At 40.3% G+C, this 23659-nt stretch overlaps 1 long non-coding RNA gene across 2 annotated transcripts; it reads left to right on the top strand.

The window, feature by feature from the left end:
• The first annotated feature begins 5759 nt into the window (after window positions 1–5759).
• Window positions 5760–16733, top strand: LOC131220522 (uncharacterized). Of its 2 annotated transcripts, none has more exons than XR_009158657.1 (3): window positions 5760–5816; window positions 5933–6037; window positions 16631–16733. It is a non-coding gene; the product is annotated as an uncharacterized LOC131220522 (long non-coding RNA). The 2 variants fall into 2 exon arrangements; XR_009158656.1 differs by lacking the exon at window positions 16631–16733 and adding an exon at window positions 6230–9619.
• Window positions 16734–23659: the final 6926 nt, after the last annotated feature.

The following is a 23659-nucleotide window of genomic DNA, read 5'->3' as shown; positions in this document are numbered from 1 at the left end:
TCCTAAGGAGATGTGTACCAGACGATGAGCATCAGAGCGTCATCTCCTTTTGTCACTCACCGGCCTGTGGCGGTCACTTTTCTGCTAAAAAGACCACGGCCAAGATTCTGCAGTGTGGCTTTTACTGGCCCACTATGTTTAGGGACACTCATGAGTTTTGCAAAGCTTGTGAGCGTTGTCAGAAATTGGGAGCATTGTCCCGTCGAAATATGATGCCTTTGAATCCCATCCTTATTATTGAAGCATTTGATTGCTGGGGCATCGATTTCATGGGACCATTCCCCCAATCGTTTGGGAATTTATATGTTTTGCTCGCCGTGGATTATGTCACTAAATGGGTCGAAGCGATTCCGTGTCGAAAGAATGACCATCGCACGGTCATTAAATTCCTAAAAGAAAACATCCTTTCTCGATTCGGAACGCCTCGAGCCATCATTAGTGATGGGGGCTCACACTTTTGTAATAGACCATTCGAGAGCTTAATGAAGAAATACGGTATCTCTCATAAGGTGAGCACCCCATACCATCCACAGACAAGTGGACAAGCTGAGATCTCCAATAGGGAGATTAAACACATTTTGGAGAAAACGGTTAACCCTGATCGTAAGGATTGGTCAATTCGACTGACCGATGCCTTATGGGCATACCGTACTACCTTTAAAACCCCTATTGGAATGTCTCCCTTTAGACTTGTCTATGGGAAGGCTTGTCACTTGCCTGTGGAGCTGGAACATAAAGCGTACTAGGCGATCCAAAATCTTAATTTCAATCTGGACAACGCTGGCTCGCTACGCAAACTTCAATTGAATGAACTTGAAGAAATCCGGAATGATGCGTACGATAATTCGAGAATTTACAAGGACAAGATGAAAGCATTTCATGACCAACACATTTTGCGAAAATCATTCACGCCTGGTCAGAAGGTCCTTTTGTATAATTCTCGATTACATCTCTTTCCGGGTAAGCTTCGATCTCGTTGGACCGGCCCTTACATTGTTATTACTGCTTATCCTCATGGGGCCGTCGAGATAAGAGATCCCGACAATGACAAGGAGTTTAAAGTAAATGGACATCGTTTAAAGCCATTTGTCGAGAAATTTGATTCAGAGGACATGTCCATGCCTCTGACTGATCCTGTTTACCAGGACTGATCTCCTAGTCTGATGGAGGTATAGGTAGGTTTATCGCTTTCATAGGATTAGGGTAGTTGCTTTGGTCTGGCTGAAGACGTTAAACTTAGCGCTCCTGGGAGGCAACCCAGCTTTTCAACTTATTTCATTCTCCTAGCTAGTTCAATGTTTGTGGGTAACATTACTGCAAACCCTCACGAGACTACAACTCGTCCACTAGGGGTAACCTAGGGAATTAAAGGCTTGTTGCATGTGCTAAATGCAATCGAGAGCACCTGCGAAAGTGGTATAGGTAGGATTTTATTTTTGTTAGTTTTGTGTTACTTTCTCTCTCGTGCTGACTGGATTCCATGCTGCGATCTCTTGGAAAGTCTCTCACGATTCATCATCCAGGTACTATCTTCCCTTCACTTTTTCTTTACTTTTGTTGTCCTTTGCGCATTCCATACTCATATCTTTTACATTGAGGACAATGTAGCTTTTAGGTTGGGGGTGAGAGATTGGGTTACCTAATCAGTATTTTCTTGAGCAAAAAAAAATTGTGAAAATTTTTAAATTTTTTCTGGACTTTCTGGAGAATTCAAAGTGATTTGACAACCATCTTTGATTTAGAATTACAGGATATGGAATGTTGGTGATTTACTGCCCTTGGATTCAGTTGCTCGTTAGATTTCACAGTTAAGTTTAATTATTAATCCATGATTAGAAGTTGTAAACATTAATTGAGTCATGATTTCACATGTCACATCTCGCTTACACATTAAGATTTCAGTTTGAAACTGAAGGGTTAATTTGGTGTTCAGTAAGCATAGAAGGAACCAACTTGAACAATTGCCCGGCATGATCAATTAAACGGAAAAGATACCGTTGAAAAAGGTTAGGCAAAGAATCTTCACTATAGGTTTGCTCCCTATAGGTGAGGACTTAATCCCTTTCTTGGTTTTTATTCCAAAAAAAAAAAAAAAAAAAAAGGAATGAAAAGATGATCTTTGAGGCAAGCTTTGGTTATTATGAATTCTCTTGTTGATTACCAACGATATCCTGAAATAAAGAATTGAATATTAATGTTGAAAGTTGGGATTACACTTTACACCTGTGGAACTCAATGTTTAGGATTATTTCTAATTAAGGGACTAATACTTTGAATTTGGTTACGAAGTTTACCGTGTGTTTGAGTCTAGGAGAGAGTAAGGCCCAACATTCATGAATTGTTGAATTCTAAATATCTAGATTGTTTTCCAAAACCACTTGAGTTCATAGAAATTCACCTGTAATTCTCAACTTATTTTTCGCATACTTTGCTCGGGACTAGCAAAATGCTGGTTGGGGGTTGTGTTGAGGGTCAAATATTGCATATCAGACCCATTTATTGCATGGATTTACAAGCATGATACCGTTTAATAGCCTGATTTAATTATATTTGTAATGCAGAGTGTATGTACGAGCTTGGACCGAAAAGGGTGCTTAAAGCATGGACTTAACGCTCTAATGACACCAAAGCATGGGACGGACCCTAGGAGACCAAGATCGATAGATTTGCACGCCAGGGATCCAAGAAAATCGAGGAATTGAAGCTCAAGCGGCCTGAAAAGTGTCCAGAATGCAAGATCATAAGGTTCCCACCATCCAATCAGTTCGAGACTCCATACGTGGCCTGAAGACCATAAATGAACCGTACACGTAAAATTTCATCCATTGGATCGCTGTGGAATTGGCCCAACAGACATATCAGCCCATAAAACCATTGATTTTGGGCCCGCCCGCTATCCAGATGTACTTGAAGATTGGTCCCAACGCGTTATCTGAGCTGACAATACGGATGGACGGAGCGAATTTCTCACAAACATCTCAGTGGACTCCGCATGTACATCGCGTGTACATAGCGCACCGCTGCCCGCGCCGCACCGGACGGTCAGCCCGGTCAAAGACGGGCTGACCCGTCTCCTTCTTCCGCAGCAACAGCGGACGGACGCTGTCTGTCCGATTTTCATCAGTGGGCCCCCCTCGCTCTCCAGAAAGCTGATCTGGACCATACATTCATTCCATAGGATGATCAAAACCAGCTCCTAGGTGGCAGAACTGCAGAAGAAAGCGTAGATCGGATTTTAACCGTCCAAACGCAGGACGGATGGTAGGGAGAAAATACAGTGGGCCGCACTAAAACCTGACCAAAACCACCCCTTCTAGCTTTTTTTTTCGCCAGGAACCCAATGAACGGGGTGGATTTCTCTAAAAACCATACTGTGGGGCCCACCGATTGTCATAGCGTACCCTGTTTACGCAGGGACGCGCGTCCGTGAAAATCGGCCACGGTGGTCCGTTCTGTGATCATTATCAGGGTCGGATCAGTGATCCAGACCGTCCAAAATTCTTATAAGTGGGTCTTTACCCCAACCAAGAAGAAAAAAACGGAGTTTGGGACGTTCCTCCATCTCAAAATTCATACAAACGCAAACTGTCTTGCGTTCGTATGCAAGCTGGCTGCGTAAAAACGGGTTCCGCAACCTATTCCGTTCGGGACTCGACAGCAGCTCTCGGAGGAGACTGTTCATCTTTAAAAGGAGGTCCCGGTCTTGGGTTTGAGGGGAGGACGGAACGGAACGGAAGTGAGGAAAGAGAATCAGCCTCGTTTTGGGGAGCTACGGCTGCTGCTGTGAACGGCTGGGAGAGAAAAAGGGAGTTGCTGCTGCGGCATGTGGGGGAGGCTCGGTTTTGTTTTGGAACGTGGCTGCTGGCACATGTGACGGAGAGAGAAGGGCTGAACGTGGGATAGTTTGGCACGTGAGGAGCAGAAGCTGGACAAGGCACGGTTCTGGTTTTTCTTTTCTTTTTCTATAATCTAGCCCATATCATGTGTGGCTAAACCTCTTAGCTAGGGCTAAGAGGTGAAGCCTGTAGCGAGATGGGAGACTCCATTGTATGCTGGTAATTTAATCCAAATTTCTAAACTGAATTTGATATATTTAATTATTAAAGGAATATTTTTCCTAGCCTTTAATGGTCTGTTGTGACTGAAATTACAATGGGATTGCAAGGGCTTTGAATATTTCTTTCTTTTTTTATGTTTATGAAGTCAGGAACCCCTGTTGTTCATCATTGTCCCATGGGCATGGTAGGATGACAGTACCCTTCCTAATCCTCATACATTGATGATTGGTTGGTAATTAGTTTAATCCTCTTATTTGCTTTGTCTCCTGGGCATGGTTAGATGATGGAATCCATTCTAATTCATATACCTTTCACCCCTTGAAAACTATATCAAAGGAAGTCTAGTAAATTTCCATGATTTCTGAAGCAGGCATAAGTTCTCCCTGATCTCTACAAGTGGATCCTCTGAATCCCTAGTTTCCTTCCTCTGAATTCCTTAAAGTTTTAGATAATTCTTCCACAATTATTCCTTAAAATTCTATTTGGTTAGATTACATCTTAGTCTAGTTCTAGTTCTACTTAGTTTCAGGAAACGTACAAGTTTCAGTCCCTGTGGATTCGACCTCGGTCTTACCGAGTTTATTACTACATCACAACCCTATACTTGGGGAGTGAACATGCATCCAACACGGTGACTAAATCATCTTGATGGAAAGATAGAGCAAAAGAAGATGAGGCAGCCATGACTAGGATCGAAGAAATAAGGAAGCTTAGGGTTCGAAGGAGTAACCATAGAGAAAATAGTGTGACATGAGGGAGAGCATTTGAAATAACGCTTATATCAGCTGCAAAAGGATATACGAAGCTGAAGTGCATGATTACATTGGTCAAAGGCGGTCACTATGGCATCGCCGCATTATGAGGGGTCACACGTCGCTATCGCCTTTTTCCAAAGGTGAAGCGACATGGGGGGGCAATGTTCATCTCTATTGTCATCAAAGCCAATCAGAATGGTTTGTGTGTAATGAAGGTGGATTTGCTTGGTGTATCCGGAGATCTTTGGGGATGTGGAGAGGATTCCATGTTAATACAGCCGGTGCACATTAAGTAGTGTCATGCCATCAAGTAGCTGATAACTTTATCTATAATTCGGATCTACACTCCTACATTAGATTCAATTAGAACATCGATCAGAGTTCTCCTTCTAGGATGGTGTTCTGCAATTGCTCTCCATGGCCAACTACAAGAATTTCTTTGAATAGGCGATTGATCATGTTTGATCTTCGTTGTAGTAAGTCATATCCGGTTGTATCTACCTATTTTTGCTTGGGAGTCATAGTTGTTCGGTTTGAATTGAGTCGCACATTCAATTCCGGCACGCCCACGCTAACGTGACCAAGATTAAAATGACAACAACAGATACCAACCAACTCGGGGCTTTGTTTGTCACAGTGGGGATGGTTAAGATCTTCTCAACTATATCTTTTGAGGCTACAATCTTGATATTTTGGAGAATATTTCTAAGCATGGTGACTCAAAGAGAAAATGTGCCAAGTCAACTCAAATCGACCGATAATCAGGTGAGTCACTAGGAAACTCATTACAAACATTCTTTATAAATTAGTTATGAAATACCAAGTTGGGTAGACCGGCTGGGTATCCATTCGTCGGGTTTTCAGGTTTTTAAAGTATCTTTTGGAGTACATCTATGTCATGTATATATAATGAATGAGTGGTGATAGCCGTTCATTGTATTCCTGTCTTTTGAAACGCTTGGTTTTCTCTGGCCATGGTGTGGAATCTTCAGTTTATATTCTTGTATGCTTCTTCTTCACATCCTTCTTCGATTCCCTCCCCATCTAACGCATTATTTCTCCACATATATTTACGCATCGATTACAAAGTGCATATCTTGGTGAATTTCTTTTCTACAGGCAGGAAATCTTTTAGAAATGGATTACTATTAAAGGGTGTTTAGATGTTCATGCAGAAGCATCTTTATTGAAATCCTTGCTGCACAAGTAAGATTCTGTTGGAAGGTACGTGCTTGTTACGTAATTCCAATCTGTAATATGGTAGAATACAGCCTGCTACATTATATTTTGGTTTGTCTCCGTTCATTGATGGAGAAGTGTGATATCCACACACGTTGGTTGAGACACAGATTCCCTGCAGCCCTAAGCTATGTGGGCGTATTGTGATGTATGTGTTACCTCCATCTATTTGGGCAGCTTGCTTTTGGACACGAGCCCAAACACGAGGGAGCAGTTCCATAGCTCGAGTCGACCACACCATAGGAAGAGTGGGGATTCAACAGCCCTGTTTAAAACTTCTTGGGGGCTACATAAGTTTTGGATCAAGCTAATATTTCGTTGTTCCCTTTATCCAGTTCGGAGTCATCTTTCGAAAGGTGTTCATGAATGGCATATAAACATCAAGGTGCACTCTGGAAACTCTCCAACGGTGGGTGCTTTATTCTAGCGCTGGGTGCTTTTATTCTTAAAAATGGATGGACAAAGTGGACATATAACACATACATGACAGTGTGTTCCACAGAGCTTAAAGTTGCAGAAATCCCCTTTAAAAATACCCGCGGGCCAGATTGCTGCAGGCAATCCGCGTCCCTCTGGTCGATTTTCCTACACCTGATTTCCATTTTTTCGAATTTAAATAATACAAAAGTATACTTGTATAGTTGCACCAGCCCTCGATTACAAGAACAAACATGAGCATATGTGCAAGTCAATCATGGCCGTGAGTGCCGAGTATGTTATAGGCAATTGAGGTGAAAATAGTATGCTTTTCGTGATCTTAATTAGGGAATCATGACCATTCGTTGAATCCCATGAAATAGAACGTTCATCAGTCAGGGTGAATGAAAATAGGTGCAGGGCCAGCATAACTCGCATAGGTACAAGGCTCATGCCTACTTGTAATGTTGGGGGAACATCTTTTGCCTTAATCCCAAACAACCTTTTTACAGAGCTTCAATCATCAGAGGTCCACCGAAAATCGAAAGAGAGTAGTGGAATTTCGTGTGTTTTCCAAATTCATGTGGTGTTGCTAGCCTATGTTTTGTGATAATGTAATTTTTAGTATGTTCAGTCATCTTGGTTAGGCACGTCCGGTGACTGACTATGTTGCCCTATGGCTCAACCCTGCAATAATTGTGGGTGTTCTCATTCCAATGGTTGCCTATTATATAACTTAGAGTTTTGGATCGGCCTGGTTTTTGGTCTCCTAGCAGACATGAGGCAGCACACTCGATGGACGGTTGGATCTCATACACATTCCCTACCATTACATTCTGCTATCAGCAGGCATTGTCATGTATATATACGCGAGCTAGGCTAATGTTGTCCACTAAAAAGGTGGCAGTCATTTATCTTTCCTGCAGATTATACTTCTTTTTTTATTTTATTTTCTTCTCGTTCTTTATTCTAATATGAATTGTTCAAGTAGCCTAAGAATTTTTAGGATTTGTTGATGCATAAAGAAGTACTAAATTTTCTTTTCTTTTTATTTCTCTCTTTGGTTTTTTATTTATTTATTTTTCCTTCTTATAATGAGGAATGCTGAGGAGTTTTATCCTATGAACTCACAATCAAGGTGATTCATCTCGTATGTCCCACAATAGATGGGGTGAAAGTCCTGATTAGATATTATCATCGTCCCAGCCTGGGTTAAAATCTGGAACATTTTTTCTGACTCACATTTGATACTTATAGCAGAGTGTGATGGATGATTAACAAACACTTAGAAATTACTTAAACATTGCCTAAGTTTAATATAATTAATCCAAATTACACTGTAAATTATTGGTCTAGTTTAGATGTACCGTGAACTAAAAGTTAGGGTTATTTGATTATCTGACTATTGGATTGGGGGTACAATTATTAGATGGTTAAAAATGGAAAATATTCTGTGTACTTAGTTCAACAGACAAGTGTCCACTAAACAGATATTACGATTGTGTAGCCCATTTGAATTTTTTACTGTAACTTTGTGACAGTGAGCTCTAATTGTAATCAGTTTAACTTGAGTTAATGACACGTGTATAATTATTTCTGCGTGCCTGCATATAGAGGAGCATATGCTTCTGGAGTACAAAAAAACTCCCCTTTCCCAATTTTTTATTGTTAGCACCAGCTTTACTTTTTTTGTCTCTCAATAATTAATTTGATTGGTGACCATAAACAATATTGTCACAGGGCGAAATGATGGGTGGCCCATCTATATAATATTTAAAAAAATCCAATTAATGATCTAAAGAATCCATTATGCGTCCTACCTTTGCCTGATTCTCTCTCCAAATTTTCCGTAATCACTGGAAGAATATACAATCGGTGGTGGTTATACTACAAAAGTTTGACTTTGACATGGACTATCCATCATGTGGTGCCCATCATTCATCTACCATGCCTCTGAAATTCCATCGTATATTTTTCGATTCACATAGTAAATAAAGAATACATGGGTAATTATTATTTACCCTTATATTTATCTCTGCCGGCGGCCCCTTCACATGTCTTGATGTTGACAGTGCTAAAATTGAGGGGAAGAGGATTTTTTTTTTTCACTAAAATATTTGGGGATACTGTTATGTATTTGATTGATCCGCGCTGTCTATTCAATTTCTCTTCTCATTTTAGAGCATGAGCCAAAAAATAAGGTAAATCCAAGTCTCAGGTGGACCACACCATATGAAACAGGGGAATTGAACTCTTACCGTTCATTTCTTCTTTGGGGCCATAGAAGTTTTGGATCAAGCTTATTTTTGTGTTTTCCCTTCATCATGTTCGTGTGATGTTATCAACAGGTTGGATGGCAGGTACACATCCTTATGAGCCCTATGCTTATTTAGCTTTCAATGGTAGGCATTCAAATCCCCTTGTGTGGTACACTTGTGCTTTGCGTCTGCCTCATTTTTGAGTCATGGTCTAGATTGAGCACCTAAAATATATGGACGCCGTGGATCAAAGAATTGCATAATGATGGCCGCACAAATTTTGCCACGATAATTTCACGAGGATGACATCATCTTTCCCCACGGTTTTTTGGAGGCCAAAATATACCCTCAATTCCTATTTTGCAATCAACTGTAAAGAGTAAAGGCTCAGTGCTTCATTTGTTTTGTGAATGTCTAGCTTTTTCTCGGGTGCGCATTCACAAAATAAATGAACAATCTAAAGGAAAAAACTATAAACAAGTAAATAAAGCCCAACAATCACGGTGCATCGAACCTTAAATCATCTAGGGTCACTAAAACTTACCACACCATGGCGGTCAAACTGCAGTAACAATCGAAACAAGAGGGACGAAAAGAGTGTGATGCAACCTAACCAAAAAAAAAAACAAATTAACAAAGCTTCGGCTGTATCCCACTAACCCTATGTCCGGGAGCATCAGAGCAAGTTCGATTTTGATGTAGAGCAAGTCACGGACACTTTAATGTCCAAGATGGACTAGAGAAGGCTCGATGAGAGGCAGAGGTGATTCGGACCACTAAAACCTTAATAACAGGCATATCTCGTAAATTGGAATGAGTTACTCAACATACCATATATGATTTTGGGCAGTAGAAGCCATTGTAGCCAACCAACCCGACTATGCAGGGTTGCCCATACCGAATTTACGAGATCCTATCAGATCGATGGTTGAAAATCCATTTTATTTCTGTTTTTACTATTTATAGTAAGTTTTAGTTTGATTATAACTCTTCATCCTTTGAGCTTTATGAATTGTGTCAAACATCAAAAGTGCTTAGAAAAAATAGGAGAATAATGTGGTTACACCGAATAGAACACTTGCTATACTATAAATAGTCAATTTACTATTTATAGTAAGTTACGAATTTTAGGGAGTTTGAGTTGGAGTTTGATTATGAAACTTGTTCCAATGTTTGATATTGTTATTTAAAGCGTTGTAAATTCGTTTCTATTATCAATCAATGAAATTTTGAATTTTTAGATTTTTATTTTCTTATTTTCTCTCATGGATTCGAGGAATCTCTGTAAAGAGTCCAGATCAGCTCCATGGATTCAGAGTAGTTATCCCCTTGAGGAAGACGATGATCGACCTCATCATGCCCATCCCTGGGTCTAGCTTCTTGAAATCCCATCAAAGAAGGCTCTAGCTTCAACTACATTATTCAACACCACCCTATAATGGTTACCGAAAGCAAACATTAACCTTTTGCTCTACAAACACCCAACCACGTCCCTCCAGACTCGAGTTTCCCTCCAAGGATCCATCCACATTTAGTTCAAACCACCCCTCACGAGGTCAGCTCCACTACATATTGATAGATTCTTTCTTCTAATTTGGACTAAGGACCCAAAAATTGAAGGGAAAGGGTGTGAGAGAGGGAGCATTCTTAGATCTCCAAAATGGTGTCGCCAATAGGCCTCATCTGTTAGAAAATTTATACAGAAATAATGTTTCTCTGTAAAATATAAAATGCCAAAAAATAATCTTGAATCAGGACAGGTTGAAGCACATATGAGTACGCTGTCCTTAAAGCATTATTTGCCCCTACTCAAGTAGATTGAGTATGTTGAAAGGTTACAAGCAAATCGCTTCTAAGATACGACAAGCCTGGTATGGATCTGCGTTCAGCAAAAATGAGGAATCACCAATGGAACTCTTGTACACAATGTCTGGCAGAAAATAAAAGGAAAAAATCCTATAAAAAAGGAGAAGAAAAATATGAGTTAGACCACTACATTGGTTTGTTCTTCAACTAATGGTTCAGATGAACCGTTCTAGACCATACTGCTGGTCTGTTCTTCAGGTAATGGTTCAGATGAACCTTACTGTCTTGCTGAAATTTCTGGTTGTAGGAGAGGACTTAGTTCATATGAGTCTACTAGAGTGTGTTTTTGATGAATTGTAAACCCATCTAGGCCCTGTTTATATAGGATATAGTGGCTGGCAGTTTTGGTCTAGGGAATTTAATCCATATGACTGTTTTGTAGCTGTTGTGAGAAACTAGCCATTATTGGCAGTTTCTAACTATTGTGCATGTGGTGTAATGGCTACTGCATGCAACTGTTTCTGACCATTGTGAGACACTAGTTAGCCATTTCTAGTTATTGGGCTAGCCACATGCAATAGTTTCTGCATAGTCAGCTATCAATTGCATGAGGAGTTACACCTCTCTTCAACAGCTCTATTTCCAGCCTCTATATAAGCCAAGGGACCTCATTCAGTCCTCTAGATTCCCAGCCACAACAGCTCTATTTCCAGCCTCTATATAAGCTAAGGGACCTCATTCAGTTCTCTAGACTCTTAGTCATCCGTCTTAGCTCTCTGTCGCATCGTAACTCACAATCGTCTCATGCCGGTTCGCGTAAGGTCGCGAAGGATCGACCTCTGTGACACGATATGGACATGCGAAGTACAAAGTGCGCCACTAGCGCCTTTACAACCACACTACCTCACATGCACATGCCCTCGCATCGAGCCTGTGCCCGAGACCAAGATCGAGCCCGAGATCGATCATGAGCGTGCACGCGGGTGTTCTAGTGCGAACAAGTCTGATATTCCTCAATTTAGGTGAGTAAACATTATAATACTCCACCTCTTTCAAATATCCTCAAAAATTTTCTTCTCTTTTTCCAATATGGAACTATTCCCAAAACACTTGAAAAAGGATTTTTGTTCACTCCCCAAGTATAGGGTTGTGATGTAGTAATAAACTCGGTAAGACCGAGGTCGAATCCACAGGGACTGATACCTGTACGTTATCTGAAACCAAGTAGAACTAGAACTAGATTTAAGATGTGATCTAAACCAAGTAGAATTTAAGAAATAATTGTGGAACAATTATCTAAAACTTTAAGGAATTCAGAGGAAGGAAACTAGGGATTCAGAGGATCCACTTGTAGAGATCAGGGAGATCTTATGCCTGCATCAAGAATTATGGAATTCAAACTAAACTTACTTGATTTGGTTTTCAAGAGATAAAAGGTATATGAATTAGAATGGATTCCATCATCTAACCATGCCCAGGAGACAAAGCAAACAACAGGATTAAACTAATTACCAACCAATCAACAATGTATGAAGATCAGGAAGGGTACTGTCATCCTACCATGCCCATGGAACAATGATGAACAACAGGGCTTCCTGACTTCATAAACATAAAAAGGGAAAAGAAATATTCAAAGCCATTGCAAACCCATTGTAATTTCAGTCACAACAGACCATTAAAGACTAAGAAAAATATTCCTTGAATAATCAACTAGAATCACATTCAGTTTATGAATTAAAGGCACACAGTAAAATCTCCCATCTCACTACAGGCTTCACCTCTTAGCCCCAGCTAAGAGGTTTAGCCACACATAAAGGGCTTGAACTCAAAACAAATATAAAGGAAAAGAAAACAAAAAAAAAGAAGAAAAAAAAAAAAACTACTTAGTCTGTTTCAGCCTCCACGTCCAAGCTTCCTCTTCAAAAGAATCTCCCCCCGGTGCTGTCCTACCTTTTTCCCTCCAAAGCTCCTCCCTTTTAAAGACAAAAAGGCTCCCCACGGAGCTGCTGTGGAGTCCCAAAAGGAATAGGCTGCGGAAGGGCTATGCGAAACTACTCACCTTCTGGAGAAGAATTTCGGCGCGAAATCAATTCATCTATTGATTCTGACATCTTGGCTAGGGTTATGGCCACCTGTTGTAACATGTGTACGGTCCAGATCATGGATCCAACCATCAATACGATCGCACAACGGCCCACAGAAGTCGTTCGCGTTTGGACGTACGTAGTGCGAAAACCTTACGCTGTTGAAATCGGTGGGCCCAGGATTGATGTCAGACGAGGAATCCGACCCATCCATTGAATTCCTCTCGGAATTTCAGTCGAGAAGGAGTATTTTTCCTCAGGTTTAGTGTAGCCCATCACTTGAAACAGTTCCTCCGTCTATCTTCCGTTCGGATGATCAAAAATGGATCTCCGGGACCTTTTGAAACTCTGCCACCTAAGCATGAGTGATATGGCCCTCGTAGTTCTCATGGACGGTCCAGATTAGTCATCTGGACCATGATGGTGGCCCACAGAGATCGTCCGCAAGCTCTGTTTCTGCGTAAACAGAGAAGAAAAAAAAAACGAATTTCTTCCGCTGTGCTGCTGGCGGGGGCCATGATTAAATTCAGGTGGGAAATCCACACCGTCCAATGAAATCCTGGCGAAAATCCAGTCAGGAATGAGTAGTTTTGGTAGGTTCTTGTGTGGCCCATTATATAAAGTCAATTCACCGTTCATCTTACTTCTTTTGACGATCCACGTGAATCCACGTGTATGGGTCCAAAATTCCACCTAGGTGAGGGTATTCCCTACCCTAGAAGTACTATGGATGGCTTTGATCATTCAAGGGAGCAAGGGGTGGGCCCCACTGAGTGAAACCGGCGGACCCACGTCCGCTCGCTGTGAGAAGTGAATTTGGAGAAGAAGAGTCAGTCAGCGCTTGCTGACCGACTTTCAGATGTTTGGTGCACGCCCGGTGCACTTGCGTCCCTTGCACATGCACTGCATGTATGGGTCCCACAGAGATGTTTGTGAGAAATCCACTCCGTCTATCCGTTTTTTTCAGCTCATTTAAACAGTTGAGACCAAAAATGGAGAATATCCAGATATCAAGTGGGTCCCACTTAAGGATTTAAGGGGCTGATCTATCCGTTTGGCCACTTCCACAGCGATCCAATGGCTGATTTTTGATTTGTACGGCTTATTTAAGGTCTTCAGGCCATATATGGAGTTTCGAGCTGAACGGATGGTGGGAACCCTGTGATCTTGTATTCTGTACCAATTTCAGGCTACTTGAGCATTAGTTTCTTGATTTTCTTGGATCCCTGGAGTGCAAATATGCCGATCTTGGTCTCCTGGGGTCTATCCCATGCTTTGGTGTCATCAGAGCGTTAAATCCATGCTTTAAGCATCCTTTTTCAGTCCATGCTCGTAAATACACTCTGTATCACAAACACAATTAAATCAGGCCATTAAACGGTATCATGCTTGTAAATTCATGCAATAACTGGGTCTGATATGCAATATTTGACCCACAACAATTTTTTCAAGCCGTTTATAATATATATATATATATAATATTTTTTATTTAAAATATATTAAAATCAATATATTTTAACAATCCCCCAGTTGATTTTTTAAATTATATTTTGAAAAAATATCTTTACCAGAATAAAAACAGCTTATATGTATAAAGAAAGATATCTTTCGATTTGAATCTTCCCTTAGTGTAAGTATCTCAAAGCTCTATTGAAATGACTGGTAGCCGTAGCGTTGAACCAGTTATTCCTATATAACAGAGCCGGAGAAACAAACTACACATATATTCACTATTGTGTATTCTAGAGTTTCACAATCTTTCTTAGCACAATTAATGGCCATGTGCTCATCCTATTTTATGAACGATCCCAAGACAAAAATTCTAACTCTCATGAGAGATGGCACCATCTCTACGTCCACATAGGTAAAATTCTTCCAGTGTCTTCGTTACTTTAAGACACGTGTCCTTTTAGACTGGATTTCATTAAGAGTTCTAAGACTCAACCATCTTTTGTAACACTCAGCACTTATCTACTATGGATGAGGTTGTATATAATTTTAATACCAAAAACTTTTCACATATTAGTAACTTGTTTTTACCCGTTAAACCAGAAATTAGAGATTTTCTGATTTTAAGTTGGGTTACCTTCACTGGTGGAAGTTTTGTTGAAGATTTTTAACTCCATCCTTCTAAATGTTGCCTTTACTACCTCTCTCGGTAGAGGTTTAGTAAAAGAGTCCGCTAGGTTATTGCTTGATTTCATATAGGAAATAGTAATAATTCCATCTCGAATTAATTATCTAACATAATCATGTCATAGACTAATATGTCTAGACTTACCATTATAGTTGCCGCTATAGGCTATAGCTAATGTGACTTTACTATCACAATGTAGTGATACAGTTGATATAGGCTTTACACAAAAAAGGAATTTCTAGTAAAAGATCCATAGCTACTCAGCCTCTTTGCCTATTGCAACAAGAGCTATAAATTTAGACTTCATAATCAAGTGCATTATGCATATCTGTTTCCTGGATCCCCAAGATACAGTTGCACCCCTCAGGGTAAATACCCACCCTGTAGTAGATTTGTTGTCTCTTGTACTCGATATCCAGCTCGCATCGATATATCTTTCTAATACAGCAGGAAACTCTTAATAGAATGCCCTAAGTCTTTGGTTGATTTTAAGTAACCAAGGACTCTACTGATTGCATTCCAGTGTTCAGTACTAGGGTTACTAGTAAACCTATTAATTTTATTCACAGCATATGTGATATCTGGTCTACTATATTGCATAGCATACATAAGAATCCCTATAGTACTCGCATATTCCAGTTGTACAATTGCTCTTCCATTATTCTCTTTTAGCTTAATACTTAGATCAAATAGAGTTTTTGTTTCTTTAATATTTAGATGGTTAAACTTGTTTAGTATCTTCTCAATATAATGAGATTGACACAAAGCATAACCTCCACAATGTTTTTAACTTCGATACCTAGGATGGTATCTACTTGTCCAAGATCCTTCATTTTAAATATGGAAGATAAAAACATCTTTGTTTCAATTATACCTTCTATTTTATTACTAAATATTAACATATCATCAACGTATAGACAAATAATACTTATGCAGGTACCATTAACTTTAGAATATATACATTTATCAGCCACATTATGCATGAAACCATGAAGTAGTATTTTAGAATCAAACTTCTCGTGCCATTATTTTGGTGCCTGTTTTAATCCATACAAAGATTTAATTAGTCTACACACTTTATTTTTATTTCTTGGTAGAACGAATCCTTTAGGTTGTATACCTCCTCATTGAGGTCACCATTCAAGAATCTAGTCTTTACATCCATTTGGTGGATGTGAAGATGATGTATGGAAGTTGCGCAAATAATATCATAATGGATGTTATCCTAACTACAGGAGAATATGTGTCAAAATAATCTATCCCTTTTGTTTGTCTAAAACTCTTACCTTCTAGTTGAGCTTTAAAGGTTTGAATAACCCCGTCAGTGTGATATTTCTTCCTAAATACCCACTTGCAACCTATGGGTCTAGAACCTATAGGTAAGTTAAATAGTTTTCATATTTGATTTGACATTATAGATTCTATTTCATTACTAATAGCCTCTTTCTATAAAGTTGAGTCTTTAGAAGATATAGTCTCTTTATATATTTTAGGGTCATCTTCTACAGTCATTACTATAGGTATATATTTTTCTTATAACATTTTCTATCTCCTTTTACAAGATGGAAAAAGATGCATTGAGAGTCTAAATAATCATTGTCTAGACTCTTCTCTACTCTTATGCTTTGACTCCTACAAGGTTCAATAGAAGCTTCCACTACTTGTGAAGCTATACTATCTGGTTCTCTATTAGGAGTTTGGACTTCATTATCCTTTGACTCCAAGGATAGCGAGTTCTCAAAGAACTCAACGTCTCTTGATTTTATTATGGTGTTAGACTCTAGATCTGGGAGTCTAGAATTTTTACTATTTTATGCATACCCTACGAAGGCACACTTTATAGCTTTGGGTCCTAACTTAGTTCTTTTTGTATCAGGAGTTCTCCAATATGCAAGACACCCCAACACTTTAAGATATCCTAAGTTAGGTTTTCTACCTTTCCATGTTTCATATGGAGATGTTTTATATTTCTTAGATGGAATTCTGTTTAATATGTGACATGCTACAAGCAATGCTTCACCCTATAGACTGAGTGGCAACTTTGCTCATATTAGCATTGAGTTGACCATCTCTACTAATGTCCTATTCTTTCTTTGATGATTTCTTCCTCCACAAGTAAGAATGTCATTTAACTCACAGATATCACTGTGCACATGATCCAAAACTTGAGATTATCTCTTGACACTTGGAAAAGGTTTCTTTGTCATTTTGGATCGTATGCACACTTCATATTTATGTTTTCATTTTCTCTATGAGATTAAACCATTCTTAGTCATAAACTTTAAGGTACTGTACTTTATATAGGCTAGTCTATCATGCCATAGTCCAACGGATTCAACCAAATACGCAGAAGTGTTACTTTCATTTAGAGAAAACTTGACCATACTATTACAAGCATATCTCTTTCTAACAAAGTCCATATTCTTTGATAGAATCAGTTTTCCTGACTCATACACCACCCTTATTCTAGGCTTACCCGGGAGATCCCCAAAAACTAGGTTTCGCCTCATGTCTGGAACGTGCAGTATATTTGTCAGAATTACTTTCTTCCTAAAAGTAAACACCAGTTCGACGGTTCCTTTACCAACAACCTTTGATCAGACTTCATTACTCATTTGGACTTCTTGACCAACGGTCAATTCCTTATAGGTTTTGAAAGCTGATCTGTAGTAGTAGACATGTACAGTCGCAGCAGTATCGTACCACCAATTGGGAGCTTTTCCTTGGATCATGTTCACCTCAGTGACCATTGCTACGATATCGTCTTTTACTGCACTTGCTTCTTTTTTAGATTTGTGATATCAACAAACTCAAGCATAGTGCCCAGTTTTTCCACAAACATGGCAAGGGCCTTTGAACTTTTCATTCTTCTTCTGGGTGGTTTTCTTAAATTTCTCTTTATTGGGTTTCAGGGAATCGTCTTTCTCAAGATTTTTGTTATTTGTGTTCTTTACTGCGTGCACTTTGAACGAAGTATTCCCATTGTCATTTTTTTATCGCGGTTGTGGGATTCTTTCTCAATTCTTAGATGTTTCTAGATTTGTTTCAAAGTGTAGTCCTCAGTCTTATGCGGCAACTTCTTTCTATAGTCTTTCCACATCGAGGGCAACTTAGCAATAATGGCCCCGACTTGGAATGACTCAAGAAGATCAATTTTAATGGCTTTGCTTTTATTTACTATTAGCTGTAATTCTTGGATTTGAGCTAGTAGCAATTTGTTATCTACCATGTTATAGTAGAAGTACTTGACTATCAGGAACTTCTTGGTACCTTCTTCTTCAGCTTGTATTTTATATCTAGGGCAGTCTAAATCTTTTTTGTAGATTACGTTTGCGTGTACAGATTGTACACATGGTCAGAGAGAGCATTCAAAATGTATCCACGACATAAGTGTTTGTCTTTAGCGCGTTTATTACGGGCAGCGATCTGTTTAAGCATGTCTTTATCGGTTGCTTCAGGCAGTGGCTGCAAATTCGAATCTAGGATGTCAAAAATTCTTTAGCGTCGTTAGAATGAACTTGATCTTGTCTTATCACCTAGTGAAGTTGGTTCCATTGACCGATCAAGGCGAATCAAGTCCTGATTCATCAGTTTGATGGATGATATGCTTTCAGGTTTCATCTCAAATAATGCTTTAAGATTGTTAGAAAATTTATACAGAGATAATGTTTTTCTATAAAATATGAAATGCCAAAAAATAATCTCGAATTAGGACAGTTGAAGCACATATGAGTACGCTATCCTTAAAGCATTATTTGCCCCTACTCAAGTAGATTGAGTATGCTAAAACATTACAGGAAAATCGCTTCTAGGATACGACGAGCCTGATGTGGATCTGCGTTCAGCAAAAATGAGGAACCACCAATGGAACTCTTGTACACAATGTCTGGTAGAAAATAAAAGGAAAAAATCTCAGAAAAAAGGAGAAGAAAAATATGAGTTAGACCACTGCATTGGTTTGTTCTTCAACTAATGGTTCAGATAAACCGTTTTAAACCATACTGCTAGTATGTTCTTCAGGCAATGCTTCAGATGAACCTTGCTATCTTGCTGGAATTTCTAGTTGTAGGAGAGGACTTGGTTCATATGAGTCTGCTAGAGTGTGTTTGTGATGGATTGTAAACCCATCTAGGCCTTGTTTAGATAAGATATAGTGGCTGGCGGTTTTAGTCCAGGGAATTTACTCCATATAACCATTTTCTAGCTGTTGTGAGAAACTGGCCGTTATTGGTAGTTTCTAACTGTTGTGCGTGTGGTGTAATGGCCACTGCATGCAACTATTTCTGACTGTTGTGAGACACTAGCTAGCCGTTTTTAGCTGTTGGGCTAGCCACATGCAAAAATTTCTACATGGTCAGCTATCAATTGCATGAGGAGTTACACCTCTTTGCAACAGCTCTATTTCTAACCTCTATATAAGCCAAGGGACCTCATTCAGTCCCCTAGACTCCTAGTCATCCGCCTTAGCTCTCTATCACACCGCGACTCCCACTCGTCTCACGCCAGTTCGCGAAGGAGCAACACAATGTGGAAGTGCGAAGTACAAAGTTTGCCACTAGCGCCTACCTCACATGCCCACACCCTCGCACAGGGCCCATAACAGAGACCGAGATCGAGCCCGAGCCTGTGCCCGTGCAGCTGTTCCAGTGCTTCGCACTAGAACACGCAAGTCTGATACTCCTCGGTTTAGGTGAGTAAACATTATAGTACTCCACCTCTCTTATATATCCTCAAAATTTTTCTTCTCCTTTTCCAATGTGGGACTATTCCCAAAACACTTGAAAAAGGGTTTTTTCAAACCATTTTATAATATATATATATATATATATATATAATTTAAAATATATTAAAATCAATATATTTTAACATCAACTAGCCTTTGACTTTAAGGATCACATTGGATGGATACATGCTTCTACTCTCCAAATGGGCATAGTTTTGTTTCAACCACACTTTCCATAGAATGAGCAAAGTAAGAGGACTTGTTTTGTGTGTGTACGTAGAACACGTAATGATCTGGTTACCTTAATTTTGGACATGTCGCCCAATAAAAAGAATATCTAACATGTGCTCCGCCCGTACAAATCTTAAGCAACAAAGTGAGCTGGAGATTTTTTTTTTTTTTTAAGGGTGGGAGCTCGCCACCTTAATTTATTGATATGATCAAATGATTGTATGCCTATGAAGGAGATGCATTTCCATCTCCCTTACAAAATTTTATGCAAGATCTTAACTTGAACCAGAAGAGTACAACAAAATAACTATAAACTGTACAATTCCTATCTCATCCACCTGCACTTCCTCTCTCACTTTGTGTTAGGCCCCTTAATTTGGATACAGAGCATGCACCTTCAGGCCTAAGTTACGGTTCATGATTCTTATACACTAAGTGTACTTGAACCAAGGAGTCATATAGTTTTTTTTTTCCTTTGAAGCCTTAGCTTATGTGCACACCAAGTTCCACCTAAAACTCACCCATTCAACATTTACATATCCATACATAGCATACAAATCCACACATTTTCATCCTTCACAACCATCCCATTCTTTAACTAATAACTCAACATTGCCCACCTATTTAGGACATCATTTAAACATGAATATTAGTGATCATTCAGCACAGGATATCAAGTAGCATATAGTATAACAAAGTCTACATCATAATAAATAAATAAATAAATACATAAATAAAAATGAAGACGAAGAAGAAACAAAAATTTCCTAAGCAACAGTTTATGTCACGCCCCAAACTCGGAAACCGGGCTCACAAAATTTCCGATCGCCGAATCCGGCACCGACAGCCTCCGTAGAACCCCATTCTCGGCTCCTAGCGCCCATTCGCCAGGTTCCGATCCTGGGATGCTACGAGGAGGATTTTTTTTTTAATATCAGTTTGATTCGTAATAAGCATAACCAAAGGCATAACCCACAAACAACAACAAAAATCTCCATCACATTTCCACTATGATCAAAAACTTTACAAGTACAATGAGCATAAAGGAAAATACAATGATGGTGAACAAAAACTCCAAAATGATCTGCCACGTGCCCAAGCCTCAGCGCTGCTATGATCCAACATCACCTGCACGCAACGGTCGTGCATAAGCTTATAGAAAGCTTAGAGGGTGGTGAAAGTGTATGCTCAAGGTGGTAATGCAGTTATACAGTATCAGAGAAATGCAGAATATGCTGATAAATGCCAAGAATTACCATTAGCCATACCAAGGCCATGCGGTGCAAAGAATGATGTTGACCATACCAAGGTCATGCAATGCGAAATGCAACTCAAGCATACAAATCCTCATCTAAGTCCACATATCAATACAGCTTAAAATCTGGAATATCACCGGGGTCCAGTACACTCCAAGCTAGATTGCCGCCCCACGCACGTAATAAGGTGAGTGGAAAAGACCTCACTATCCGCCTGCCAAAATCGGGCTCGGCTCGTCAATAGCGGACCCATTCCTCGAGCTGGTCAGACTCAGCCTAGCATTGCCCCCTACTCTCGGGCGGGTAAGGCCGTACCCCCTTCCAACCGACCACGACACAGTAGAAAACGCAACCGTCTGGTAATCGACACTCGGCACTCATGCACCCACTCGGTCTAGACGTTGGAGTAACCTCTTAGTACCATAAGGGTTTAGGGACTTTCACCCAGGGATATCTATAGTACCCCATGTAGAACAATATTTTCGGTATTCAATCCTGCCAACCACGATATGTCAGTGGAGGCTACGGCCCTGATGTCGCTAGGGCGTACAGTAACCATATCACACAATGCGAATGCATGAATCATACTATCTAGTCATACAGAAATCCTGCGCGTATCATGCGCTCATGTAGGGCAACACCCCCTATTCGGGAGCCCCTAAACAATCTGTCCGAAGTCATATGCTATGATCAGTCACTTCTCATACCAAGCATACATATGATGTGTATGATCATGAGTTATGGAGCTATACTATACATGTTATAAAGTAATGCACTATCCTCACAACGCAATTGGCCTAGACGGCCTACACACAACAATTATGGGCCAAACAATGGGCCCTAGGGAGAGTTGTAATGTAGACATTTAACCAACATTATACTTGCAATGTGGAAGTCAAACCAACATTGCTCATAAGGCATGACCATCGTAAACATCATTACATAATCCGAGTTGGGATCACACATTGCAATGGACCTTAGGTACATCCCATTAGGCCTTAAATACATCAAATGGGCCATATCATATGGGCCTTATATTCATCAAGTAGGCCACATCAATGGGCCACACCAATGGGCCTTATGTGCATTGCAATGGGCCATAACCCGTGGGCCTTAGAATGCATCAAATGAGCCTAATCTCATGGGCCTTAGAATGCATCAAATGGGCCTAATCTCATGGGCCTTATGTGTATCAAATGGGCCACACCAATGGGGCCCCAAATGTACATCAAATGGGCCTCAACCCATAGGCCCCAATACATCTTAATGGGCCTTAAACCATGGGCCCCTAATCCATCAAATGGGCCTCGACCCATGGGCCTTACATATATATCAAAGTGGGCCTCAACCATGGGCCACATGTAAACTGAGATGGGCCTTACATATATATATCAAAGTAGGCCTCAACCATGGGCCACAAGTAAACTGAGATGGGCCTTATATTTATATCAAAGTGGGCCTCAAACATGGGCACAAATAAACTGAGATGGGCCTCCCACCACAAGTAAATTATATATAATATAATATATAATATACATATAGTACATACAATATTATATATATATAAATATATATACACACACGTACACACCCACACACGCACGCACACGAACACACCCACCGTCCCTTGGATGGTGGGGATAAAAACACAAACATCACAGTGGGCTCCACCGTCCGCCTAGACGGTGGCAGCAAAACACATGCTACTGTAGGCTCCATGTGGGGCCCACCTTAATGTTGATATGCCATCCAACCCGTTGATAAGGTCACGTAGACCTAGATGAAGGGTAAAAATAAATTTCACCCTGATCCAAAACTTCTATGGACCCAAAAAGGGTTTCAAGGATAGAGTTCAATTCACACTATTTCCTATGATGTGGGCCACCTGAGTCTTGGATAGACCTGAAATTTGGAGGGTGGTCCACTGCCCTTAGGGCCCACCATATGAATGGATTGGATGACAAATAAACATCAAGTTGGGGCCCACGGCTACAACCGTGGGTGCCGCCCGCCCGCCTGTCCACCCGGGCGCTGGTGCGCAGGCAGCGCCTGCTGTCCTTCTGACACAGTAGCAGCAGCGCTGCTGCTGATGTTATTATTATTTTTTTTTGTTTTCCTGTGGTTTTTCATAGGTGGGGCCCACGTCTGAGAATTCCCTCCGTCCAATGGCCCTCCATGTCTCAAGACAAGTAAAACAAGCCCAATATTGGGCCTGTTTCGGTGTAAAGAAACAACAGGGGATAATTCAATGGTAAACCCGCTGTTTGCCATGCCATGGCCCACCTGAAAATCTGATTGGTCCCATCTTTCGGCTCAACGCCTAAAACGAGCTTGGGAAAGGAATGGACGACGTGGATTTAATACATACATCAAGGTGGGGCCTACATGAGTGGGCCACCCAAAGGCTTGAAACCAAGCTAATATTTGTGTTTTCCAACAAACGTCCAGCGTCCAGGGATGCTGGACGGTCTAGCCATGCAAGGTGGGCCTGCTCAGGTGGGCCACCAATGATGGATGGTGTGGGTACTACACACATGAAGTGGGTCCCACTTATAGACGGCTTAGACAAAATACATACTTCATGGTGAGGTCCATTCAAGTGGGCCACACAATCATATCATGATCTTAAAAAAGAAATGAAAAAGAGAGAGAGAGAGAGAGAGAGAGTGGGACACGCGTGATGGAGGGACCCCGG

The sequence above is a fragment of the Magnolia sinica genome, chromosome 12 (genome assembly GCF_029962835.1).
Source record: "Magnolia sinica isolate HGM2019 chromosome 12, MsV1, whole genome shotgun sequence".
NCBI classification, from domain to species: Eukaryota; Viridiplantae; Streptophyta; class Magnoliopsida; order Magnoliales; family Magnoliaceae; genus Magnolia; species Magnolia sinica.
This window is presented reverse-complemented; position numbering and strand designations above follow the sequence as displayed.